At 43.8% G+C, this 14,808-nt stretch overlaps 1 long non-coding RNA gene across 3 annotated transcripts in view; it reads right to left on the reverse strand.

Annotated features, from left to right (window-relative positions):
• Window positions 1-4,600: 4,600 nt before the first annotated feature.
• LOC135322260 (uncharacterized) overlaps window positions 4,601-14,808 on the reverse strand; it is a 40,790-nt gene continuing 30,582 nt past the window's right edge. For 2 of the 3 annotated variants that reach the window (XR_010382631.1, XR_010382630.1), the window contains 2 exons: window positions 12,988-13,056; window positions 4,601-5,408 (listed from right to left, as the gene is read on the reverse strand). This is a non-coding gene — a long non-coding RNA (uncharacterized LOC135322260). The remainder of the gene's footprint in view (window positions 5,409-12,987; window positions 13,057-14,808) is intronic. The other variant, XR_010382632.1, reaches the window with a different exon arrangement.

Consider the following 14,808-nt stretch of genomic DNA (forward strand, 5'->3'; position numbering starts at 1 on the left):
AGAGTGGCAAACAAATATCAATAATTTCTAAAAACCATGTGCTTTTTTATAGGAAATAACACATTTTGGCACTAAACATATTGATTAATAGTCTTAGACACCTTTAGTTTCTCTACTAAGAGAAGCCAATATTCAGAAATTAATGTTTCAGTATCTTACTAGATTTGGAAATGACCTAGTTATTCAGTGAACTTCCACCATTTAACTTGTTTTAACACAAGTCAAAATTTTAAGTTACCAAATATCTGGAGAAATTTTTAAAGTAGGTATCTCTAAAATAGATCACTCCTAACGAATTCATCCAAAGGCTCCTATCTCATTTGCATTCACTTTACTTTTAAAAATTTCACCATAATGAATTATTTTTCTTGCTGACAAATTTGCAACAGATATAATAGGATCTTATTTGATCTTATTTGACTTCTATTAAACCTAGGTAGAACAAAGGTATTATACTTAAAGTTGATAACTCTAAAGACATGTCTATATTAATTAAATCAGCAAACATTACCTTTAATACCAGGTGTTAATTTAATATGAAATATTTCCCAGTTCACGTGAACCTGAAATTCATTCTGGCCAGTTTCCTTTTATATTTCTGAGAATATATATAAGCACTTAATTTCCCTCAGGCCAATTAAATAGAGCTCGTTTATAATTTAATTTTGATAATACCATCCAAAGATAAAGTAATGTATAATACACACATAGACATATAAACAGACACAACCAGAGATCTCATAGTTTCAACTTCCAAACTTGGTCATGAATCAGGTATTAAAATATATAACTCACTAGTTTTAACAGTTGGAACAAGCTAAATTTAAATGATTCCTTGCCCCCCCCCCCAACAGTCTCAGGAGTTAGAGATGGTCTAGATAAGATAAATATTCCTGAGAGCTTGGTCTTAAGGCACAGGGAGAGAAAAGCAAGTTCCCCCAGAAGGACTTTGTTCCCTCAGTGTCAGATTCTGAAAAGATTTTCTAGGTCTGCTTTTAGTATCTGGGAGAACTGGGGCTTTCAGTATAGCCCTGTGGAATTAGAGTCCACTCATTCCAAGGAAAGGCAAAAAGATAACTGATCATCTGGATGTACATAAATACTAAACAACAACAACAAAATAAAAACAAATGTGCTACAGAGCTCTGTCACAGAAAAAAAGTCACTGTTTTTAGTAATATGGACAGTAAGATATGGGGGTTTGGCACTACAAACGACAAGGAATATTTTAATGGGTGACACAGAATGTATTCTTCCAATGTTGGTAGAATCAAGTGCCCATAGTTCTTTAGGTAGTAAGACTAGCAGTTTCTCTTGTTCAGTGTCATCCTTTTCATGAGTCACAAACATTATATGATGAAGAAAGTCTGATTAGTCCTTCAGATCTAGAAACATTTCTCCCTTAAGAGTAAAGGAAATATGGACTTCATAAGTTTCCAATAGATATCGCCAATCAGGTGAAGGGGAGCCCTTTCTACTAGAAAAAACAAAAGAGTAGTGCCTTCCTTTGTGTTCCCCTAAGTAGAATTCTAAAGGTAAAGATCTAAAAACCTTAATAAGTGTGTTAGAAAACCCTACCATGTACTGAGGAATTACTCTGAGGGAGAGGTCCTTTAATTTTGGTAGGTTCAAAACTGAGAAGCTGTCCCCTGTATCTATCAGGAATTTAATAGTTTCTTCTTGTATAATCATTTCTACTTCCCCTAGGGTGTCACACAGGGAAAGGAGAAAGAACACCTGTTTCCCTGGAGCAGACCTGTTCTTGTTTAACTCATAAATCTGGTCTCAAATTCAGTTTTCCTTTCTAGGTTTCTCCTTCTTAACTTAAAATTTATTTTCTGATGCTCTGGTTTTCTGCAGTAAAAGTAAATTTTTGTTTTCTCTGTCTGGTTGTGGGTTGAATGGGGATCAATTAACCTTCGACTGGCATTGAGTACTTAATTGGTACAATTGAGAGTTCATGATTTTTTATAGATATTCCCCACCTTTTTTTTTTTTTTTAATAGTCTTAAAAGTTGGTCAGCCAGTGTAATAAGGGTGTTTGTAGGTAATGTGGACCAACCTAGATTGTCTTTTGACTAGTGTAGTCAATTCCTCATCTAAGCCTTCTAAAAAGGCAGAGTTAACTAAAGGATCATTTTGGTGATTAGAAAATGATTCAGGTATCAAGCCAGAATATTCCTTACAAGTTGTTGTTTTTTTTTTTTTTTAACCTTTCATAACAGTCCCAAATTGGTTCATCAGGTCTTTGCTTGCACTGCTGAATCTTTGTCTAGTCTGCAGTTTTGGGGGAAAGCTCTGGGATAAATTTGAGTAATTTTTGAGCTAATTCCTTGCATTCAGTGCCACCCTGTGGCCTGTGTAATTCAAAGTCCATTAGAGGTCATTTCCAACCTGCTTTCTCTGTTCATTCCTTTGGTTTGCTTTCAAAAACTAATTGATATAAATCTTAAAACCTGGGCTCATAGGTCCAGATGGTTAACTCAAACTCCTTAGCAAATTCCAGTGGGTCCTACCTTGCATTTGGGAAATTCCTTAGCCAAGGCTTCTACTCAGATCCAGGGTGTGTCATAAGCACTGAGGACCATTCACCTCTCCCTGTAATAGGTTTCTCCTTAAGGGAGCTATAATCACCTCTGAATTTTTGTGCTCTTTTACCAGGGAAGAGAGAACAGCAGGAGGTGGGAGAGACAGAAGAGGAAAAGATAGCGTCTGTACCAGGCAATTCAGATAGAAGAGGATACATGGGAGTGGGGGGGAGCAGAGGGAGAGACAGTGTCAATGCTAGCAGCCTTTTTTAGTTCTGATAGTTTCAAGCAATTTGTTTTTGGTTTCCTGAAAAGAAGTTATTTTATCATTTCCTCTTTTAGAAGCTTCTAAATACCAATCCAGTAAGCATTCCATTTAGTCTATTTGATATTAACGCCAGCTATTTCTACCTGTGCATGCAAATATATCAATTTTGGAATATCAAAAAGAACCCCAATTTGGCCATTTTAGATTGAGGTCTCCTTTAGTGTTATTTCCCCAGTTAAGAAGGTACTTGCAAATATGAGCTCCATACATGAATCTGGTTAGGGTGTTAGTCAGAGGTTGGCTTTCTGATGCCCCTCATTTCTCTGTTTGAAACATTCTATTTCTCATTTTAAACTTAAATTTGTCAGGGACAAAATTTCACTTTTTTCCTCACAAATTCTATTGAGATAGCCAAACTGAGGAAAAGCATCAGCTCAGCCTCTTACCTAACCACTCAGTTCAGACCCTGGTATCTTTCAACCAGGCCCCACCCAGTAAGTCTCCTCTAGGTTAGTATTTCCTTGGTATCTTTCAACCAGACCCCATGGGTATTTCCCTGGCATCTTTCAACCAGCCCCTCTCAGGACGTCTCCTCTAGGTGGGTATTTCCCTGTTATCTTTCAACCAGGTCCCACCCACCACATCTCCACTGGGTGGGTATTTCCCTCCAGTGTATCTCAGCTGGAGGACCAGGTACCTGGATACACCACCAAATAAAACTCAGGATCATCAACCAATATGAGAAATCCAAGAACCAGGAGAGACTCACCCAAATTCATCTGGATTCTCCAAAGAGGTGGTTGAGCACAAGGGATCTATGCTGGTACCAATGCTCTGGTTCCTCATAGAGTCCAGGCAAAGGAGAGAAGTCTGCTCTGGTCCCCTTGTAGTGGTCACCAACACTGTGACTAAAATAAACTCACACAACATGAGAGTTGTGGGTTAAGCTTTATTTGGGGGCAAAATGAGGACTATAGCCCAGGAGACAGCATCCCAGAAAGCTCTGGGAAACAGTTCCAAGGAGGCTGGGGAGACCTCAGTATTGTACGTGATTTCAGTGAAGGGGTGTTGTATGTGCAATCAAGCACACACTTAGGCAGAGGCTTACTGCTAGTCATGAGAAGCAGCTGTCACCTTTGATGAGTTTAGTGTTTTTCTAGATAGGAGGAAAGACAAGAATTGGGGCTCATAAAACCTCTTCTGAAAATATCTAACTATTTGAAGGCCTGTTCAGCCAGTTTTCCCAGAACACAGAGTGCCTCATTCCTGACCTCCATCCTGAACTCCTTACAGAAGGGTGTGTTGGAGGTGAGTGTCTGCAGTGGCTCACAATTTAATCCAGAATTAGACGACAAGTGCCAATTTTTAGTTAGCAGTGATTTGAGCAAGCAAATTCAATTTATTCCAACTGTAATTATAAGCAATAAACATATATTGTAATACCTAATTCATAACTATGTTTTGAAGTGAAGCTGAGATTTCTAGTCTTGTATGTTTATGTATGCATATAGATATGAAATGTCTCTACTGCTAAAAAATATCAGAATTAAATTATAAAAGAGCTCAATTTAATTGACTTAAAAGTAATCACTTACAAATTAAATATTTCTAAAATAAAAACTAGCCAATTTGACTTTCAGGTTCATGTGAACTGGGAAATACTCAATATTAAGTGAATATCTGGTATTTAGTTTGTTTTGTAGCCTGTGTCCAGGTTCTTGTCCTGTCCCAGAAAGAATTCAGAGACAAGATGCAGAGGTTAAGTAAAGTGAAGATTTATTAAGGGATGGATACTGCACTCAACAGGAGAGGCTCAGGTAAGCAGTTGCCCTAAGTTTTTTTTTTTTTTTTTTTTTTCTGCAAGTTTGTTACATAGGGTGTAAAAAATGAATGGGCAGAATATTCATTGGGGAGGGAAGGGTTTGGGGTCATATTCCCTGCTTTTCATCCCAACTCCACCCTCCCAAAGGGAGGAGGGGTTTTGTCCTTAATTAGTCTGGATCATAAGTGTTATGGTATCAGTGCATGATGGGTACTTCTAATCTGCAAGGCTAATTTGATTGTAATGAGGGCATAATGAGCAAAAGGTTACATTCTGACACTGGAAATTCTTCCCTTTTCTCACCTTTCTTTGTTGGTTTTCAGGCTGTTCATCACCCAAAAGGTGTGACCACTTACCAGCCTGGTTTTCTTCCTCTGCCCAGGGACCCCTGATGCTTACATGATGTATGATTTCTTGTGTTTGGCTGAACCCCTCCTTTCTGCCCAATTCCTGCCATTTGGCCTGTGTCCCCCTTTCTCTGCTCATTTCTAGCTGTCTTCCTGCTGCAACATTTCCCCCTCAAGGATTCTAGACCCTTAAAATCTTTTAAGGGGAAATGGGACGATGGCCAGTCTTCCGTAACTACTTCAAGCTGAACATGGATGTAGCCCCTCTCTGTGGGCCCAGATCTCCTTGCTGTCTGTCAGAGGTAGGGGTTGTTAGTGTCGGCAGGGATGGAGAGTGGGGAGTAGGAGGCAGAGGCCTTGTCCAGTGATGTTGATGGTCTTCATCTTCAGGTGGGTTGGTTTGGAATCCTTGCTGAATCATCATTTGAAGTTCGAGTTGTATTCTAGAGGATAGAAATTTTACTGGATAGTTAAAAATACAGGAGCCAAAGATAAAGATGAGAAATATGGTGGCTGTGTGGGGCCTGGAAATGGGAGAAGCCAGGTATATCCTGGAAACCATCCCTTAAGAGTCTCAGTCCATTCCTGTTTTCCATGGTTGTCCCTCTGGAGCCAGAAAGCCTGTTCATAATTTTTTTAAACATTGACTTCTACTTCTCCTGAGACATTAATGTATGTGCAGCATTTTTTGTTTATGACTGCACAAACCCCTCCTTCGCTTGCTAGGGGATAGCCTAGGGCTCGGTGATTGTCAAAGACCACCCCTGCCAGAGAATCAAGGGACTTCTGTAAGAGTGTTAGAGTGTCTACAGTTTTGTGTGTGTGTGCGTGCGTTATCCAGGGAAGGGGTCAGGTCCCTCAAGGTTGTCTCATTGTAGGCAAATCCTCCCCAACGGGCAACTGTAGCTAACATCCCTATAATTCCCTCTAGTACCAGACCAAAGGCCCTTTTCTGTCTCACGTGGGTCACATTGAGGATGGTTATTTGGGCTGCAGCCACAGTTCCCAAGGTGCAGCCCCCATAGTGAAGTGTGTTGTCTGGATGTGAGAGCAATGGCTTTGGTCCTTGTGAGGTAGCTATCTGAGGTCCCACATAGCCATAATAATCCAGGCGGCGCTGGTAAAACTGTGTGATTGGTTTGGTTATACAGCTGGAGAAAAGTTTTGGGAGGTGGGAGACTTTTGCAGGGGGGCCCCATCTGTGTTTTGAATTTTGTTTTTGGTTTGAAGTATCCATGAGGGGGTCTGTAGTCAGGGAGGGCTATATTAAGGGGATGTCTGATATAATATCCAGCGCAAGAAGTTCTGTTGGCATTAGTTTGTGAATTGTCATAGCACACGTGTGTTGTTAGGAATGCAGGGTGATGTGTAAATAGGCTGGCCCACTATATCACTCCAATTTATAGGCTTAAAGATATCCAGGGGCAGACTTAGGTTTCTGTTAGAGAGAGCCTTAAGGACTGAAAAGGGGTCTGTGTGTCCTCTGTATCTGAGTAACACGTGGTGCATCCTAGAGGCTGAGTACAGATAAGGGAGATTTTGGTGATATTTATAGCCTCAGAGTAGGGAGGTGTGATGTGGTAACAGAGCGGAGGGGGCCTCTCCCACGTAACAAAGAGAAACCTTGTCTAGAGTGATTAAAAGAAGATTGGCTAAAAGTCGAGATACCACGCGGTTGTTGACTGGGTGGGCCTTGAAGGTGGTGCTTATGTCTCCTAGGGTGGTGGGTTGTGGGTGGCAAATCCAGCAGAGAGAGATTTTCTCCTTTAGCAGTAATCCAAGAGTTACTGACTATTACGTTATTTTTCCATGCTAACTCTTGAGACCAAAGAGATTGGAAGAATGAGACAAGAGCAGGTAAGGGTGGAGGTAGGGTCCCTAGTATTCTTTGGGAGGAGAAAGGAAAAAGGAAAAAAAAAGAAAGAATAGAAGCTGTGGGGTGCCTTTCAGATTTGGGGCAGGTCGTATTAAAGCCAGTACAGGCAGAGAAGCTTCCTCTCAGGTATGGGTGCGGTGTTAAAGCAGCTCTCGTTAAAGACTGTGAGAGCGAGCGGCGGAACAGGAGGGCGGTAAGTATCCACGTCCACCGGAGCATGTTGGGTGGGCGGGTGGACGAGGGTAGCAGCAGGCACAAGGGAAAATAATGGTACTCAGCCTGGGATCTGTGAAGTGCCTTTGTCCTTCTTGAATAAGAGTTTCAGGTCTTGAAAGAGGCTCACTCATCCACCTGGGCTCCTCTGGCTGTCCAAGGCCCTTTGTGTCCTGTGAAGACTCTGGGGCGGGGGGTTTAATCCTAGAAAGGTGCACCCAGTTAGCAATCCCCTGTAACTTTACTGCAGTGGGAGTGCTGAGAAGGAGCTGGTCAGGCCCCGTCCACCTGGGCGGTAGTTGGTCAGAGGGGAGTCCTTCTCTCCATGGTTTTAGGAGGATGAATACTCCTGGTTGAACCTGAATGGAACCTGTTTCCTGGCTGGGGCTTGGTAAAAACCTGATTTCCATATTGTGTAATTGCCTTTTGGACCAGTCCCAGATTAACTAGGTATTTAACAAGCTCACTAGTTTCAGAGTCCACCAATATATCAGGATAAAAGGGTCCACCATAAGCCACTTCAAAGGGGCTGAGCCTTAGCCCCGCTTTAGGTGCTGCCCTGATTCTCAGCAGGGCTATGGGTAAGAGCTTTGTCCATGGTTCTGATTCTTGACAAAGCTTAGCCAGGACTTTTTAAGGTTTGATTTGCCCTTTCTACTTTTCCTGATGATTGAGGCCTCCAGGCAGCATGGAGGTGGGAGCAAATGCCTAGGGCAGTAAAAATTCATTGTGTAAACCTAGCCATAAAAGAGGGGCCATTGTCACTTTGCAAGGACCATGGAAGTCCAAACCGAGGAATTATTTCTTTTAATATTATCTTTATGGCTTCTTGAGCTTTTTTGATCCTTGTTGGAAAGGCTTCCACCCATCCAGTGAAAGTGTCAATAAAAACCAGAAGGTATTTATATCCCTGGGAGGATGGCATGTGGGTAAATCTATTTGCCAGTTCTCTCCTGGATAAATTCTTCTCCTTTGGACAGGCTGGAGGAGGGGTGGGGGCCTAAGTTTTCCCCCTGGGTTATTATGGTAACATATACTACAGGCCTTTGTGATTTCTAAGATAGTCTGAGGAAGGCTTATGCCCAAGAAAACTGTTTCTACCAGGCTAGTAAAAGCATCCCTCTCCAAATGAGAGGAGGCATGGAGTGACTTTAAAATTGTAATGCCCTGGGCAGCATTATTGTTTGTTCCTTAATCCAGCACCCTTCAGGGCCCTCTTGGTATCCCCTATTCCTAGCCCATTTTATTTCCTTGTCTGTATATTGAGGTGGCAGAAGTGGGCTGGGGGGTTGGTATATGGGGGAGCAAGGCAGCTTGGGTTGAAGGGGTTTTAAGAGCTGCCTTTCTTGCTGTTCTATCTGCCAGGTTATTTCCTCTTACTATATCTGAGTTTCCCTTTTGATATTCCTTGTGGTGGATCACTGCCACCTCCTTGGGGTCTTGTATTGCGTCTAGGAGCTCTAAGATCTCCTGGCAGTGTTGAACTAGGGAGCCCCGTGCAGTCAGGAGCCCCCTCTGTTTCCAGATGGCAGCATGAGCATGTAACACCAAAAATGCATATTTAGAATCTGTATAGATATTGATCCTCTTGTCTTTTCCTAGTCTTAGAGCTTGAGCTAGGGCTATAAGCTCAGCTTTCTGTGCTGAGGTCTGAGGTGGCAAGGCATCCGCCTCTGTGACCCCATGTAAGTCCACTATGGCATATGCTGCTTTCCAGACGCTGTCATGTATATAGCTACTTCCATCAGGTAACCAGGTAGCATCGGGGTCCTCGAGGGACTGGTCCCTGAGATCTGGTCTGCTAGAATATACCTGTTTTATGGTCTCATTACAGGAATGAGCCAGTTCCTCTGAGTTTTCTTTTGGCATAAGGGTGGCTGGATTTAAGGTCTGATGTACTCAGTCTTAATCTGATCAAATGCTCTTTATAAATTTCCTGTCCAATCTGGAGGTTCCAGGTCTGATCCCTTTAAGGCCGCATACAATGGTTTTGCATGAGACCAAACCTGGGAGTCCAAATCCTACAAAACCCAGCCATTCCTAAGAAGATTCTAAGCTGTTTCTTTGTGTGTGGTGGCTGCAAGTGAAGGATTGCCTCCTAGCACTGGGTCATAAGGGCACACTTTCCTGGGCTTAGAACATGTCCCAAGTAGGTAACTGGGAGGAAATTTGGGCTTTTTGTGGGGATACTTTATATCCCCTGTAACCCAGGAAGCTGAGGACCTGTACAGTGTTTTGGTCTGAAGTTTCCCCTGAGGGGCTGCAGATAGAAGGGCATCTACATATTGTAATGATGTCCCTGCCTCCAATTTGAGTTCCCTTAGTTCCATTGCTAAGGCATTGCCAAACAGGGGTGGGCTATATCCGAAATCCCTGAGGAAGGACAATCCAGGTATATTGTTGAGTTTTATTACTGTTTAGATCCGTCTACTCAAAACAAAAAGGTATTGGGAATCAGGGTGAATGGGTATGCTAAAGAAGGCATCTTTAAGGTCAAGGACGGTAAACCAGGGATCTGAGTGAGGGTTGTCTATGGGTTGGGAACAATTGGATGGAGAGGAATTATGGCTTCATTTATGATTCAAAGATCTTGGGCCATTCTATATTCCCCATTGGTTTGAGGGTAGGTAGGATTGGAGTATTACAGGGGGTTGGCATGGCACCAAAAGCCCATATTTAATGAATTTTGAGATTAGGGGTTGGAGGTCTCATCGAGCCCCTGGTTTAATGGGATACTGGCACCTGGAAGGGAAGTTATTAGTTTCCTTTAAAGTGATTTTTATGGGAGAGACAAACTTTGCCTTCTCTGGGATTCCCTGATCCCACACCTGTGGATCTACAAGTTTTTCAATTTCTGGGGTGAATACTTCTGGCTGGATTGTTTGTATCTTGTATGATATGTAGTCCAACCAGAAAAAAGCCCTGGTTTTGCTTTTCAAGGAGAGTATGAATTGCCCCCAAAGCTGAGGGAAAATCTCTTCCCAGTAATGGGCTAGGGTATTCAGGCATAACAAGACACTTGTGAGTTATAAGGATCTTTCCCCAGGTGCAAAGTTAGAGGGGTGGTGAAATGTTTTAGCTTTGGCCTTCCTTCTACCCCAAGAGTAGAGCAGGTTTCAGGAGGAAGGGGCCCAGTGTGAGAAGTCAGGACAGAATAAGTGGCTCCCGTGTCCACTAGAAACTGGACAAGCTTATCTGCCGTGTCAGTGGTCACCCATGTGTCCTCCCATGTGATGACTGTCTTCTCAGGAGCCTTGGGAGGTCCCCAATCCCGTCAATCAACCACTGCCATGACTGGCATGGGGAAATTTCCCTGCTCCCTTTGGAGCTGAGGGCATTCCCTCTTCCAGTGGCCCATTTTTTTTTTACAGAGTGGCCATGGCATCTTGGATGGAGGCTGGGACTGGCTTCCTGGGCATTCCTTGCTCCAGGGCCCAGGGCTCTCACAGCCAAAACAGGCTCCCCTTTCTGGTGGGGGTCTTCTGGGAGTACTTTTGGGGTGACCAGGAGGTGGGTTAGGTCTTATCATGACAGCTGCCAAAAGCTTGGCTTGCCATTGCTCCCTTCTTAAGCCACGCTGTTCCTTTCCTCCTCAGCCAGGCCTCTATTATTAAAGACAATGAAGGCCATATCAATAAGATAGTTAAGAGGGATTTGGGGCCCCATTCAAGCTTTTGAAGTTTTCCACAGATATCAGGGGCTGATTGGCTAATAAAGTGTGTTGCAAATACAACATGTCCCTCGAAAGTGTTTGGGCCTACATTAGTATACTTTCTGAGGGCGTCTACCAACCGAGCCTGAAATAGGGCTGGATCTTCATCTTGGCCCTGGGTGATCTCTTTAACCTTATCATAGTTAACAGGTTTAATTATGCACCATTTCATCCCCTCAGTAAGGCAAAGAACCATGTGGTCCCTTCTAGTGATGCCAGGCTGGCCTGGCTGATAATCCCAATTGGGATCAATTAGAGGCACTGCTGTCAAGCCCACAGGGTACTGATGAGGCTGGGTGATGTGGACACTGGTTGAGGTCAGACAAAGAAAATGGGGCGTGGACTCTGGTAACTCCCTGAGGCCCACCTACTATCTCCTGAAGAGGGCAAAGGAGTTCTGGCTGCACTTCTGGTATGGAAGGGTAAAGAGGCTTATAGGGTGGGGGAGGGGCTGAAGACAGTGAAAGGGTACCTGGGCTTGGGTCTTCTGTGTGGGGCTTGTGTTTTTCTAGAGTTTCCATTATAGGGGGCTTTTATGTGGCCCGAATAGGTCTTCACCGAGAAGGTCCCCTTACATAGGACTTGCATAGCTCTGGGTTCTCTCTTAAGGCCACAAAGGTCTGAACATAAGAAACTTCCATTCATTTCCCCTGTATTTTGTAAAAAATTGTGTAACTGCAGGATAGTGTTATAGTTGAGGCTTCCATTTTCTGCCCAGGCCTCATCATTTATACTGGGGCCAGGCTGTGTTACAAAAGAAAAAGAGCTTTTTCCATTTTAAAGAATCTAGAAAATTGGTCCCAGGGACTCAAAATGCACCCAAGGTGAGTCCTTGGGGATGGAGGAGGTGTTTCCCATGGGTCCTTCGGGGAGAGAGTGCTCCTGTAACAGAAAGGGGCACTAGTGTTAGGAGGGCCCATGGGGGCTCCCTAACACAGGACTGGTTCTAGGTGTCCCTGTCCACCTAGTCCCACCAAATCTGGCCAATGTGGGGTATCGCCCCCCCCCCCCCCCGTGGAAACCTGCTGTGCTTGTCCCAGCACCCTGGGAGCTCACTGTGTCCCATCCCAGGTCCATGGAATCCAGGACGGTGACCTTCCTGAAGGCTTAGATGTGTGTGGGATATGCTCTTTCTTTTGTGGGCAATGCCCCAGATCTCATCACTTCCATCCCCCCTCCCCCTCCCACATGCACTCAGTCCAGCAGGTGCTGGGCTGCGCTTGGGGGAAGGAGGAAGCATCATGCCTGTACTGAGGGTGAGGGTGTGTGTGTGTGTGTCTGTGTCCGAGTGTGAGTCTGTGTCTGTGTCTGTTCATCCGTCCATCCTGGGTGACATGCACCAAGCACAGGGTCACCAGGGAGCAGCTAAGTGTATGGCTCTGGCGTCGCAGTCCTGCCCAGCTTCAAGATTGCAAGGCAGGGACAGGGCAGGCATAGACCCCAGACCCACAGAGGGGGTCTGTCAGATGCCAGGACCCTGCGCTGTGGCAGGCAGCGAATGATGGGCCCAGTCCCATCGAGTGTGGATGGACTGCCCCCCTACCAACACCAGAGGTGTGGTCCATGGAGCACTTGTGGTGGAAGGGAGGTTCCACAGGGACTGCAGCAGTAGTGGTGGCTTCAGCCACTGTGTGAGCTCTCTTACAGTCTAGTTAAAGATGTATTTATTTGTCAAACCCAGAGGGCAAATATCCTATAGCTTGCTTGGGTCCTTAGCTGCCTGTGAAAGTTGCTGGGAACTTTTCTTAACAAGCCCTGTGCGTATGTAACAATGAGAAATAAAAACCTAGCAGCAAGGTTTGGGAAGTTCTTGGTAAATTCCTCCTCCCCCAACCCCTTTCCAAAGAGTAAGACATGACAGTGAAGTGAGATAGAGGTGGGGAGAGGAGACAAGGATAGTCAGGCAAAAGTGGATCGATAACAAGCCTAGAAGTGTAGCTGCACGGAGGGGTCAGTGCTATGCATTTACCTGTGCGCCTAGAGAGCCTGGTGTGGAAATTGTGGGCAGACAGAACTACCGTTTCTTTAGTCCGTTCCACAACCCTCTCACCCTCACAGGAGAGAAATTTTCAGCGGCAAGCACCCTAGAGGCTTTTATGTGCTCTACTCCTATCCACATTTTTGTGACAGTAGGTCCGAGAGAGGTGACAGATGATAAGTAAGAGAGAGAGAAACAGTTAGTGCCTCTCAAGTGCAAGGGAGGTGAGAGGCCTTGGCTTACCAAATCTTCTGATCAGGCTGACTCACCAAAGATGTTGCCAGCAGCTGTAGCCGGTGTCCAGGTTCTTGTCTGTCCCAGAAAGAATTCAGAGATGAGACACAGAGGTTAAGCAAAGTGATGATTTATTAAGGGATGGATACTACACTCTCAAGCGGACAGCAGGCAGGCTCAGGTAAGCAGCTGCCCTGAGTTCCTTTGCTTAGTTGGTTACATAGGGTGTAAAAATTAATGGGTGGAATATTAATTGGGGAGGGAAGGGTTTGTCATTACTGTCATTTTTTGTCAGCTCCTGGATGATTATTCATTTGGGTATAAATCCGAATAGTGGGGGAAGGCCTCCTATGGACATCATGGTGGCGAGAATTAGCGTTGTGATAACGTGTGTTTTGTTTCAGGTGTGCAATAGTGAGACTACTGTTGTAGAGTTAGTTATGAACAGTATAAATATAGTGAGTGTAATTATGAAGTACATTAGTAGATACAGTACTGTAACAGCGGGGTTGTAGATCATAATTGCGGTTATTCATCCCATGTGGGTAATTGATGAGTATGCTATAATCTTAAGTAGTTGGGTTTGGTTGAGTCCTCCCCACCCCCTGATTGCAACGGATAGGATAGATATAGTTAGTATTATATTAGGGTTAATTGATGGTGCAATTTGATACAGTACTGAGAGGTGCTAGTTTTTGCCAAGTTAGCAGGATTAGTCCTGCTGCTAGTGGGATGCCTTGTGTGACTTCTGGCACTCAAAAGTGGAATGGGGCTAGTCCTAATTTTATAGTCAAGGCTGTAGTTATGATAATTGAGGCAATTTGGTCAAAGATTTTTGTAGTGGTTCATTGACCCGAGTATAGTAGGTTGATGATAATTGCTAGTATGAGTAGCATTGATGCTATGGCTTGAGTTAGGAAATATTTGGTAGATGCTTCTGTAGTCCGCGGGTTGAAATTTTTTATTAGAATTAGAATGGTGGCGAGCATATTTATTTCAAATCCAATTCAGATAAACAGTCAATGAGAGCTAATTATCACAATTTAAGTCCCTAGCATAATTGTAAATAGAATAATAATAAGAACAAGGGGGTTTATTAGTATGGGAAGGATATAAACCAACATTTTCGGGGTATGAGCCCAATAGCTTATTTAGCTGACCTTACTATAGAATATGGTGTAGCGTGGTAGCTTGAAGAACTTTGAATTCTTAAGGGTAGGTTCAATTCCTACAGTTCTAGAAATAAGAGGATTTAAACCTATTGTTTACTCTTTCAAAGTAACTCTTTTATCAGACATATTTCTTATGTTTGTTGGGGGATGCTTGCTGTCAGGATTGGTAGTGATACATGTCATATACACAAGGCCAGGCTTAGTGGTAAAAAGTTTTTTCATAGTAGGTGTATGAGTTGGTCCTATTGGAATCGAGGGTAGGGAGGGTAGGATGCTTGAATTCATAGGAAAGTTATAGTCAGCAGGAGTGTTTTGAGAACAAAGTTGGCCGTGTACAATTCTGGTATGTAGGGGTTGCGGAAAGCCCCAAAGAAGAGAATAGTAGTGAAGGCATTTATTATAATGATATTGGCATATTCAGCTATGAAGAACATGGCAAAGGGGCCTGCTGCGTACTCTACATTAAATCCTTATACTAATTCAGATTCCCCTTCAGTCAGGTCAAATGGGGCCTGGTTGGTCTCTGCTAAGGTGGAGATGAACCATATTATGGCTAGGGGCCAGGCTGGGATGATTATTCACATGTGTTCTTGTGTTGTGATGAGGGTCGATAGCATGAAGGATCCATTTATTAAGAGCACAGATAGCAGGATGATGG

Source organism: Camelus dromedarius, chromosome 10, assembly GCF_036321535.1.
Source record: "Camelus dromedarius isolate mCamDro1 chromosome 10, mCamDro1.pat, whole genome shotgun sequence".
NCBI lineage: Eukaryota > Metazoa > Chordata > Mammalia > Artiodactyla > Camelidae > Camelus > Camelus dromedarius.